Here is a 9,714-nt window from a genome sequence, read left to right as displayed (position 1 = left end):
GTTGTCGAACGATTTCGATGGCTGTTCGACCACTTTTTCCTTCCCTTTATCGAATTTAGATCCCCTTTGCTCTTGAGCTTAATTTAACAAATAAATTGATTTAATCATTTGAGCATCGAAAAGAGGAACACAAGGTACTTAGCCCATATTTATACATTAGACATTAAAGTCACATACATGTGAAATCATGCATCAACTCAACATATTGTTAACCCACACTCCCTTGTAGCCGATTGTCTAACCCAAGATAAAGGCATCAATATGCTTGCCTCTAACCGAATACATGCAACACTAATCTTCTCATGTGGCCGAGTATGCATGTATATGTTGAGGCCAATTATATGCTTAATACTTCCTACAAGTATGGTTACTTGTATTGATTATATATCGTTTTGTTTCAAATTCAAAACTCGGCTAATACGCATTTATACACTAGTAATCAAATACTAACATTTTGCATTTCATCTTACTACCATTTCACATCTACTTTCTACCATGGCCGAATGCATCAAGACACCATTTACCCTTACAAGGCATAAATTTCACCATCAAAACTAACAAGCTTATAATCCCATGACCGAAACCTCTAACAACACCAATTAAAAATACTTCATGGGTTTGAGGTAAAACCAAGAAAGAAACTCATGAATATCGAGATATAAGCACTAACATTGTTCATCTAGATTTAGCATGACACAACATCCATCACCCTTATAATTACCATAGCCGAAAACCTTACTCATTCCAAAATTCAAATCTCAACTTGGGTCACAAAAATAACTTGATATCTCACCCACAACATCAACACCAAGCAAGAATGATGCATCCATGGCCGAGTGTCATTTCCATCACATAGCAAGATTTAGACCATGGGCTAGGTAGAACTCAAGCTAACAACTAAATCATGCATGCATCTCATGGACATCATCAAACATACCTTAGCCTAGTTACATGCATGGCCGAACCTCTTCAACCTTTCTTCTTCCTCCCTCCTTAAAATTTTTGGCCAAGGATAAACCAAAGGATGAACACTTTTTTTTTGTTTTCTTTCCTTCAACTCACGGCAATGGGGGGAAACAATCACACACATCCCTTCTTTTTTTTGTTTCTCATCCTACTAACACTAATATTTTATTGCCCATGCTCTTTATTTTATTCTTCCTTACATAATGCATTACCCCAACATGTTTATGACATGTTTTTACCCATAACATTTTGTCCACCCATGCTCATGGCCGGCCACTACTAATTGGGGGGAAAATTTGACATGCAAGTCCCCCCCTTTTGATTACATGCACTAATAGCTCTTTATAGATTACCCTATCACAATTCAAAAGTATCACGCATAAGTCTTATTAACTAAATTCACATGCAATTAACGAAATCGAAGCTTAAAACTTTCATACATTCATATTCACATATTTTAGACAATAAATATCATATTTAAATAACTTGGTGACTCGGTTTAGCGGTCCCGAAACCGCTTTCGGACTAGGGTCACTTTTAGGGCTGTCACAAAGGCGGAACATCAAGTGCCTACGGGTTTACTTCAGCCGATCATGATACCTGAATGGAAATGGGATCGAGTCGCGATGGATTTTGTATCTGGGTTGCCAGTGTCGGCAAGTAAGAAAGATGCGATTTGGGTTGTTGTTGATAGACTGACTAAGTCGGCTCACTTTATCCCCGTACGCACGGATTTTTCATTGGATAAACTAGATGAATTGTATGTTTCTCAGATTGTGAGATTACACGGGGTACCTATTTCTATTGTGTCGAATAGAGATCCGAGATTCACCTCACGATTTTGGAAGAAATTGCAAGAAGCTTTGGGTACCAAGTTGCATTTTAGCACCGCTTTTCACCCCTAAATTGATGGTCAATCCGAGCAGAGAATTCAGATACTTGAGGATATGTTGAGATGTTGCATCCTCGAGTTTAGTGGTTCATGGGAGCGGTATTTACCTTTGATTGAATTCGCTTACAACAATAGTTTTCAATCAAGTATTAAGATGGCACCTTACGAGGCTTTGTACGGTCGTAAATGCCGTACACCATTGTTTTGGACCGAGCTCGGTGAAAGTAAAATTTTTGGAGTTGATTTGATTAAAGATGCTGAACAGAAAGTAAAAGTAATCCGTGAAAGTCTGAAGGCAGCCACAGATCGTCAGAAGTCGTACGCGGATTTGAAACTAAAAGACATTAAGTATCAGGTGGGAGACAAAGTGTTTCTTAAAGTTTCACCTTGGAAAAAGATACTCAGATTTGGCCGTAAGGGCAAATTGAGTCCAAGATTCATTGGGTCGTATGAAATCTCCGAACGAGTTGGTCCAATTGCATATAGGTTGCTTTTACCCCCTAAACTTGAAAGGATCCACAACGTTTTTCATGTTTCGATGCTTCGACGTTACAGATATGATCCTTCACACATAATAAGTCCCTCCGAGGTTGAAATTCAAGCCGATATGAGTTATGAAGAAGAACCAATTCGTATCCTAGCTCGTGAAGTGAAAGAGTTGCGAAGCAAAAAGGTTCCTTTAGTAAAAGTGTTGTGGCTCAAACACGGGATAGAAGAAGCTACTTGGGAACCCGAGAACTCTATGAAAGAACGATACCCAAACCTATTTACCGGTAAGATTTTTGGGGACGAAAATTTCTTAAGTGGGGGAGAGTTGTGACAGCCCTAAAGTGACCCTAGTCGGAAAGCGGTTTCGGGATCGCTAAACCGAGACACCAAATTATTTAAATATGATAATTATTGTCTAAAATATGTGAATATGAATGTGTGAAAGTTTTAAGCTTCGATTTAGTTAATTGCATGTGAATTTAGTTAATAGGACTTATGTGTGACACTTGTAAAATGTGATAGGTTAATCTATAAGGATCTATTAGTGCATGTAATTAAAAAGGGTGGACTTGCATGTCAATTTCCCCACTTAATTGGTAGTGGCCGGCCATGACAATGAGGGTGGACAAAATGTGATGGGTAAAACATGTCATAAACATGTTATGTTAGTGTTTTATGGGAGGAATGATAAAATAAGGAGCATGGGTAATAAAATAATAGTGGTTAGTAGGAGGAGAAAGAGAAAAAGAAAAAAAAATGAGCTAGGCTACTCCTCCATTGCCGTGACTTGAGGAAGGAAGAAGAAGAGGATTTTCTTGCTTCATGTTCGGTTGGTTGGTGTTTAGGAGGAGGTATGTTTGATGTTGTTCCATGAGATTCATGCATGTTTTTAGTTGTTAGCTTGAGTTCTACCTAGCCCATGGTTTAAATCTTTGCTATGTGATGGAGATGATATTCGGCCATGGGTGTTGTCTTCTTGGTTGGTGTTTGATATTGTGGTGATGAGGCATGAAGATGAGTTAAGTTTCGGCTAAGGTGGATTTGTGATGATGTCATTTGCATGCTAAATGTGAAGCTTTGTAATGATACATGTGATGGTGGATTGATGACTCTTGGATTTTCTTTTTAGCATTTTTGAGTTAGACATTAAGTTCTTTGTTTAACCTATGACCAAAATTGAAATAGTATGGTGTCTTGATGCATTCGGCCATGGTAGGAAGTAGAAGAGAAATATGGTTGTTGATTCATGTTATTTGGATGAAAAATGGTAGTAAGGTGAAGTGCAAATGTTAGTATTTGATTACTAGTGTATATATGTGTATTAGCCGAGTTTTGAACTTGAAACAAAATGTTATGTAGTCAATACAAGTAACCATATTTGTAGGAAGTATTAAGCATATAATTGGCATCAACATAGACATGCATATTCGGCCACCTGAGATAGATTGGTGTTGCATGTATTAGGTTATAAGCTAGCATAATGATGAATCTATCTTGACTTAGATAATCGGCTCAAGGAGAATTTGTTAATGTGCTTAGTTAATTGATATTAGGTTAATGATGTGTGTATTCGGTCATAAAGGTGCACATGAGGAAATGTTAGATTAATTGTATTAAATTGCTCAATGTGATTAAAAATGCGTATGACCATTTTGTATTTGAGCTAAAGGTGGCCATATGACCTATCAAACTCCTTGTCATATTCGGCCATAAGCTAGCATAATGAGACTTTAATAAGTTAAATTTGTTTGAATTAGCTCAAGAGCTTAGAGGACCAAAGTTGGATAAGGGAAAGGAAAAAGTGATCGAATAGCAGCCGAAATCATTCGACAACATCCGAGGTAAGTTTTTGAGTAATGGATCTTAGATTATGATTCGATTAGATCATGTTTTAAGTAAATCAAAATCATGCTCTTTGTATGTAACTATTGAGCCGAAAATGATAATGCTTGATAAGTGACTTGTGTTTGAATTCTAGTTATGAAAATGAAATATAGATGTGTCATGATTTATTGATATGTGCATGGATATTCGGATGATAACCGGGCTAAGTCCCGAAGGCATTTGTGCTAGTGACTAATTCCGGGCTAAGCCCGAAGGCATTTGTGCTAGTTACTATATCCGGGCTAAGTCCCGAAGGCATTTGTGCGAGTTACTATATCTGGGCTAAGTCCCGAAGGCATTTGTGCGAGTTACTATAACCGGGCTAAATTCCAAAGGCACTTGTGCGGTTACTATAACCGGGCTAAGTCCCGAAGGCATTTGAGCAAGTAGCTATATCCGGCTAAATTCCGAAGGTACTTGGTTTGGGAATGAGCGATCTTGCTGTAATAATTTCAATTAATACGCTCGTAAAATCCCAACGATGAGGTACGTTTCGTATATGCATTGGAGTAGTTGATTCCTTTTAAATATTATTCGCTCAGACAATTAATGAGCTTCCGGCCTTTGGTTAAGTTGATCCCTTATGTGTGAATATAAGGGTTGGAAATGTGAAGTAGGACTGATTTTTTAGAATATGTGTATATGAAATTATCCGTTTAGTTATATGAATGCTATACTTCAGTTGTGCCTAATTTCATTGCTCAAAACTTACTAAGCATTAAATGCTTACTCCGTTCTTTGAATCTCTGTTTTATAGATTTTGGTTCGTCAGCTATAGGACTCGGGATTGTCGAAGTCGAAGTCGTCCACACTATCAAAGCCCTTTTGGTACACTTTTGGTTGAACTCTGAAAATGGCATGTATAGGACTACCCTTTTTGTTGTTGGTCATGTACCCTTTGGTTTTGTATAAATTTGGATAGCCATGCGAAAATGGCTTATATATACTTTGAGCATAGCATTATAATCATTTTGTATGTTGTTCATTGAGAAGTATGGAAATGTTTGGTAACGATTAGCCATTGGAATGGTTAATCATGATCATTTTCGTGCTTTGTATGACAAATTCTAGTTGATTCATGGAAAACCATGAAATAGGTAAAATTTACCTTAAAAACAGATGCTGACAACAGCAGTGGTGTGGATTTGAAAAATCACTAAAAATATTAAGAATGGAATTAAATAGTGAATAAATTATGTAATCTAACCTTCATGAATCTATTTTCATATGAAAGTAACGAAACGATCATATGAGCCGTATTTTATGAGATGCTTAAGTTTTCATGAAATAGGGCCAGAGCGATTTCTGGATCCCCTGTTCCGACTTTAGAAATTCACTATAAATTAACCAGAGATAATTAGAAGTCCTACCCTATATTTAAAGATTCCTTTTCGAGTCTAGTTTCTTTAGAAACAAACGGAATAAGTATTGAAGCCCTGTACACGGAGATATCTAAGTCGTAATACATGAAGGTCAGAGTAGTCAAACCCTGAAACAGGGGAGACTTTAACTAATAAACTGTACTAATTTGCTTGACCAAAAATTCTAGGACACAAATTGTAGATGGATATATGAGTCTAGTTTTAGGTAAAATTTACAAAACTGGTTTTTGAGTTTTGGAACTCAAGATATGATTTTTAAGGTGACAGTGACGCAGTTAGCCAGCTTGTCTAGAAATTTTTAAAATGGACTGTGAAAATAAATGAATTAAGTCTGTTAGCACCTCGTGTTCGACTCCGGCAACGGTCTCGGGTACATGGTGTTACAGAAACTATTATGGTTGAGGGTGGTCATGAAAGAGAGAGGAAAAGGTCTTGAAGCACAACTAGAGAGGGTGATTTTGTGATGGAGCAACGGGGGAAGGATAAGACTAGAATAGGAGACGAGATTTCAAATTCTTGCTCACCGTAAGGTTAGCACGTTGGTTGGAATTTGAGGGAGGGTCTTAGGTGAACTCGGAATAAGTGTAAAAAGATTAAGATTGGGAATGGGGAGGCTATTGATAAAAACCCGATAAGGTTAGTCTGTAGAAAACTATCGAAGGGAAGTTCTCCTTGCAAGGCAGTGACTAGCAATCAACCCCGCCCAGAGCCATGAAAATCTTATGTTAGAACTGTCGTGGGGGTGGGAAACCTGTGACAGTTCGTGAGTTGTGGCAAATTCTTATTGTCAATGATCCTGATATTGTTTTTCTATGTAAAACCAAGCTTCGTGCTAATGAGTTTGAGCATATTCAGGTTCAGTGAAAAATGGACGGTTGCTTTATTGTGGATCCTAATAGTTGTAAAGGGGGTCTTTCTTTATTATGGAAGGATAGGGTTAGTGTGATTATTCAAAATTACTCTAAACATTATGTGGATTCTGTGGTAAAAATGGAGGGGAATGATTAGATTCACTTTATGGGCTTCTATGGTCACCCTGATCCTAATCTAAGGAATGTGTCCTGGAGCACTCTTTAAAGGGTCGGGAATCTTACAAGTGGGGATTGGGTGGTAGGGGGATTTCAAATGAGATTATGGATGATTCGAAGAAACTTGGTGGGAGGCATCGGCCTAGATTCTCTTTGTATAACTTTCGGGATGTTATCGATAATCTTACTTTGGTTGATGTTAAGCCTGATAAAGGGTGGTTTACATGGTCTAATAATCGCGAAGGGAATTGGGTGTGATAAACCGTAATTTATACATATTTTTACCCCATGCTTAACACATTTTATGGATGATTTTTCCTTAGAATTGGTGAAATCGATGCTCCTAATGCCTTAATTTCATGTTTTATACTGAGGTGAGCATAGGAGAGCAAAAGGAACAAGAAATGGGCCAAAAATAGAGAAAATGGACCAATGTACAAAATCAACACGGCCTAGACTTCCTCACACGGGAAAACCACACGGCCATGTCAATTTGGCAAAATCGAAGCATAACTTACACGGGTAGAAGACACGCCCGTGCCGTTCTAACAAGTTCGAGCACAGCCTAAAGTAGTCGCACACGGGCGTGTCCCTGCCGAGCCCAAGTTGAGTCCAGTTTAGAAAAGGCTAATTTTGAGGGCTTTTAGGCTTTCTAAAGCCTATAAATACACCCTAAAGGAAGAGGAAAAGAGATAGAGAGAAAAGGAGGCAGGGAATTGCTCAAGGGAAGCCGATTGATCCATCTCAGAAGCCGGATTCACCATCAAGACTGAAGATCTCCCCTCAATTTACCGTCAGGAGTTTTGGGTTTTCTTTATGTATTTTTATTCATTATTCTTCTGAGATGTCTTCCTTTTTAGTTATGAACTAAATCCCCTAAATACCTAAGGGGAATGAAACCTAAGACGAATCTTGTTATTATTTTCTGAATTGTATGATAAATATTTAACTTGTTCTTAATTATGTGTTCTTAATTCTTGTTTTGATATTCCATGATACTGATTCAAGAAAAGCTCTTATTTAGAGGAGGAATAGACCCTGTCTAAGAGTACACTTTTCATAGTTAAGCGGAGTTGATTGCGCGCCTAGAGATAGGGTGACAAGATTTTGCCGAATTAGGGTGAAACCTAATAAGGGGATCCATAGATCGAGTTATTGTAACCCTAGGGTGTTAATTAGAGAAAAGTCTCAATTATTCAATTTAGGGATTAGACGTTATTAGTCTTAAATAGGGATAATAACATAACTTAGGGATCTCTATGGAACAAGTTAAATGAATAAATCATCTGAGTCGGAGTCAGAATAACAAGTGAAGTCTAGGTGGATTCTTCCTTAGGTATTGTCTTAATTCAATCGTTTTTCCACAAGTAATTCCTTAATTCTATTTTCTTTGAATTCTTAGTTTAGATAATTAGTTAGTTAAAACAAAACCCCATTATTCTTAGGCTAGATAATAAAAAGACAGTCATTACTAGTACTTTTAGTTCCTTTGGGTTCGATATTTCGGTCTTGCTAAAACTATACTATTGTTTGATAGGTACACTTTCCTACATTGTGATAATAGTTAGTTTCAAGAACGATTCTTTATAAATATTTAAAACCTGTTATCATGAAAATTGCGATCAAGTTTTTGGCGCCGTTGCCGGGGAACTAAGATATTAGGAACACTCAATTTTTATTACTTTAGCCGTTTATTTTTCTTGCAAGTTAATTCTATTTTATTTTTATTTATTAATTTACTTTTTCTTTATCTTGGCAGGTTTTTATAGTTTATGACTAAAAGAAACCTGTCAGGACTACTACTTTTTGATGAAGAAATCGATCACACAGTTCACAGAAACCAAAGAGAAATAAGGCAAAGCTTAAGATACACAGAGAATGAGCAAGAGAATGATACTTCAACTACAACCGACGAGATGGCTGAAAACCAAGACAATCAGCTACCTCCTGCGATACCCGTTGAACTAGCAAATCAAAATCCTGCTCCTCGTACTATGTATGATTATGCTAAACCTACTTTAATAGGAACTGAGTCAAGTATAGTTAGGCCTGCTATTGCTGCAAATAATTTTGAACTAAAACCTAACATTATTCAAATGGTACAACAATTTGTTCAGTTTGATGGTTTGCAGGATGAGGATCCAAACACTCACTTGGCAAATTTCCTGGAATTCTGCGATACATTTAAAATTAATGGCGTTTCTGACGATACCATTCGTCTTCAGTTATTCCCTTTTTCATTGAGGAACAAAGCTAAACAGTGGTTAAACTCGTTGTCATAAGGGTCAATTACTACTTGGGAACAAATGACAAAAAAATTTCTATTAAAATATTTCCCGCCGGCTAAAACAGCCAAATTACATAATGATATCACTTCGTTTGTACAGATGGACTTAGAAACTCTTTACGATGCATGGGAGAGATACAAGGACCTATTGTGAAGGTGTCCTCACCATGGACTACCTCTATGGTTGCAAGTTCAATCATTCTACAATGGTGTGAACCCCTCGACAAGGCAAATGATTGATGCAGCAACCGGGGGAACCATCAACAACAAAACATCTGAAGAGGCTTACAAATTTATTGAAGAGATGTCACTGAATAACTATCAGTTGCAAGTTATGAGAACTAAGCCAACTAAAATAGCAGGCGTTTATAGCGTCGATTCGGTTACTATGCTGTCAAACCAAGTAGAACTTCTAAATAAAAAGATTGATGGTTTACTTGGTTCTACTCAAGTATATCCAGTAATGAGGTGCGAGACGAATGGAGGAGGAGCATGCACAGAGTATCAGTCCTTCAACCCTAGCATCAAGGAGGAACAAATCCAATATATGGGTAACAATAACTCTAGATCCCAAAATAACCCATATAATAAGACTTATAATGCAGGTTGGAGGAACCATCCCAATTTGTCGTAGGGCGGTCAAGGAAATCAAAGACTACAACATCCTCCGTGTTTTCAATAAGCACCTTATCAATAGGAAAAGAAACCAAACCTTGAAGAGATGCTGTCTAAATTTATCTCAGTGTCAGAAACCTATTTCCAGAACACCGAGACAGCACTTAAAAA

General features: G+C 37.4%; 1 non-coding gene across 1 annotated transcript; it reads right to left on the bottom strand.

Annotated features, from left to right (window-relative positions):
* Window positions 1–8,996: 8,996 nt before the first annotated feature.
* LOC121211989 (small nucleolar RNA R71) lies at window positions 8,997–9,102 on the bottom strand. Its single transcript, XR_005907202.1, has one exon. It is a non-coding gene; the product is annotated as a small nucleolar RNA R71 (small nucleolar RNA).
* Window positions 9,103–9,714: the final 612 nt, after the last annotated feature.

Source organism: Gossypium hirsutum, chromosome A12 (genome assembly GCF_007990345.1).
Source record: "Gossypium hirsutum isolate 1008001.06 chromosome A12, Gossypium_hirsutum_v2.1, whole genome shotgun sequence".
NCBI lineage: Eukaryota > Viridiplantae > Streptophyta > Magnoliopsida > Malvales > Malvaceae > Gossypium > Gossypium hirsutum.
The sequence above is the reverse complement of the archived record's forward strand: the minus strand, read 5'-3'. Positions and strand labels throughout refer to the sequence as shown.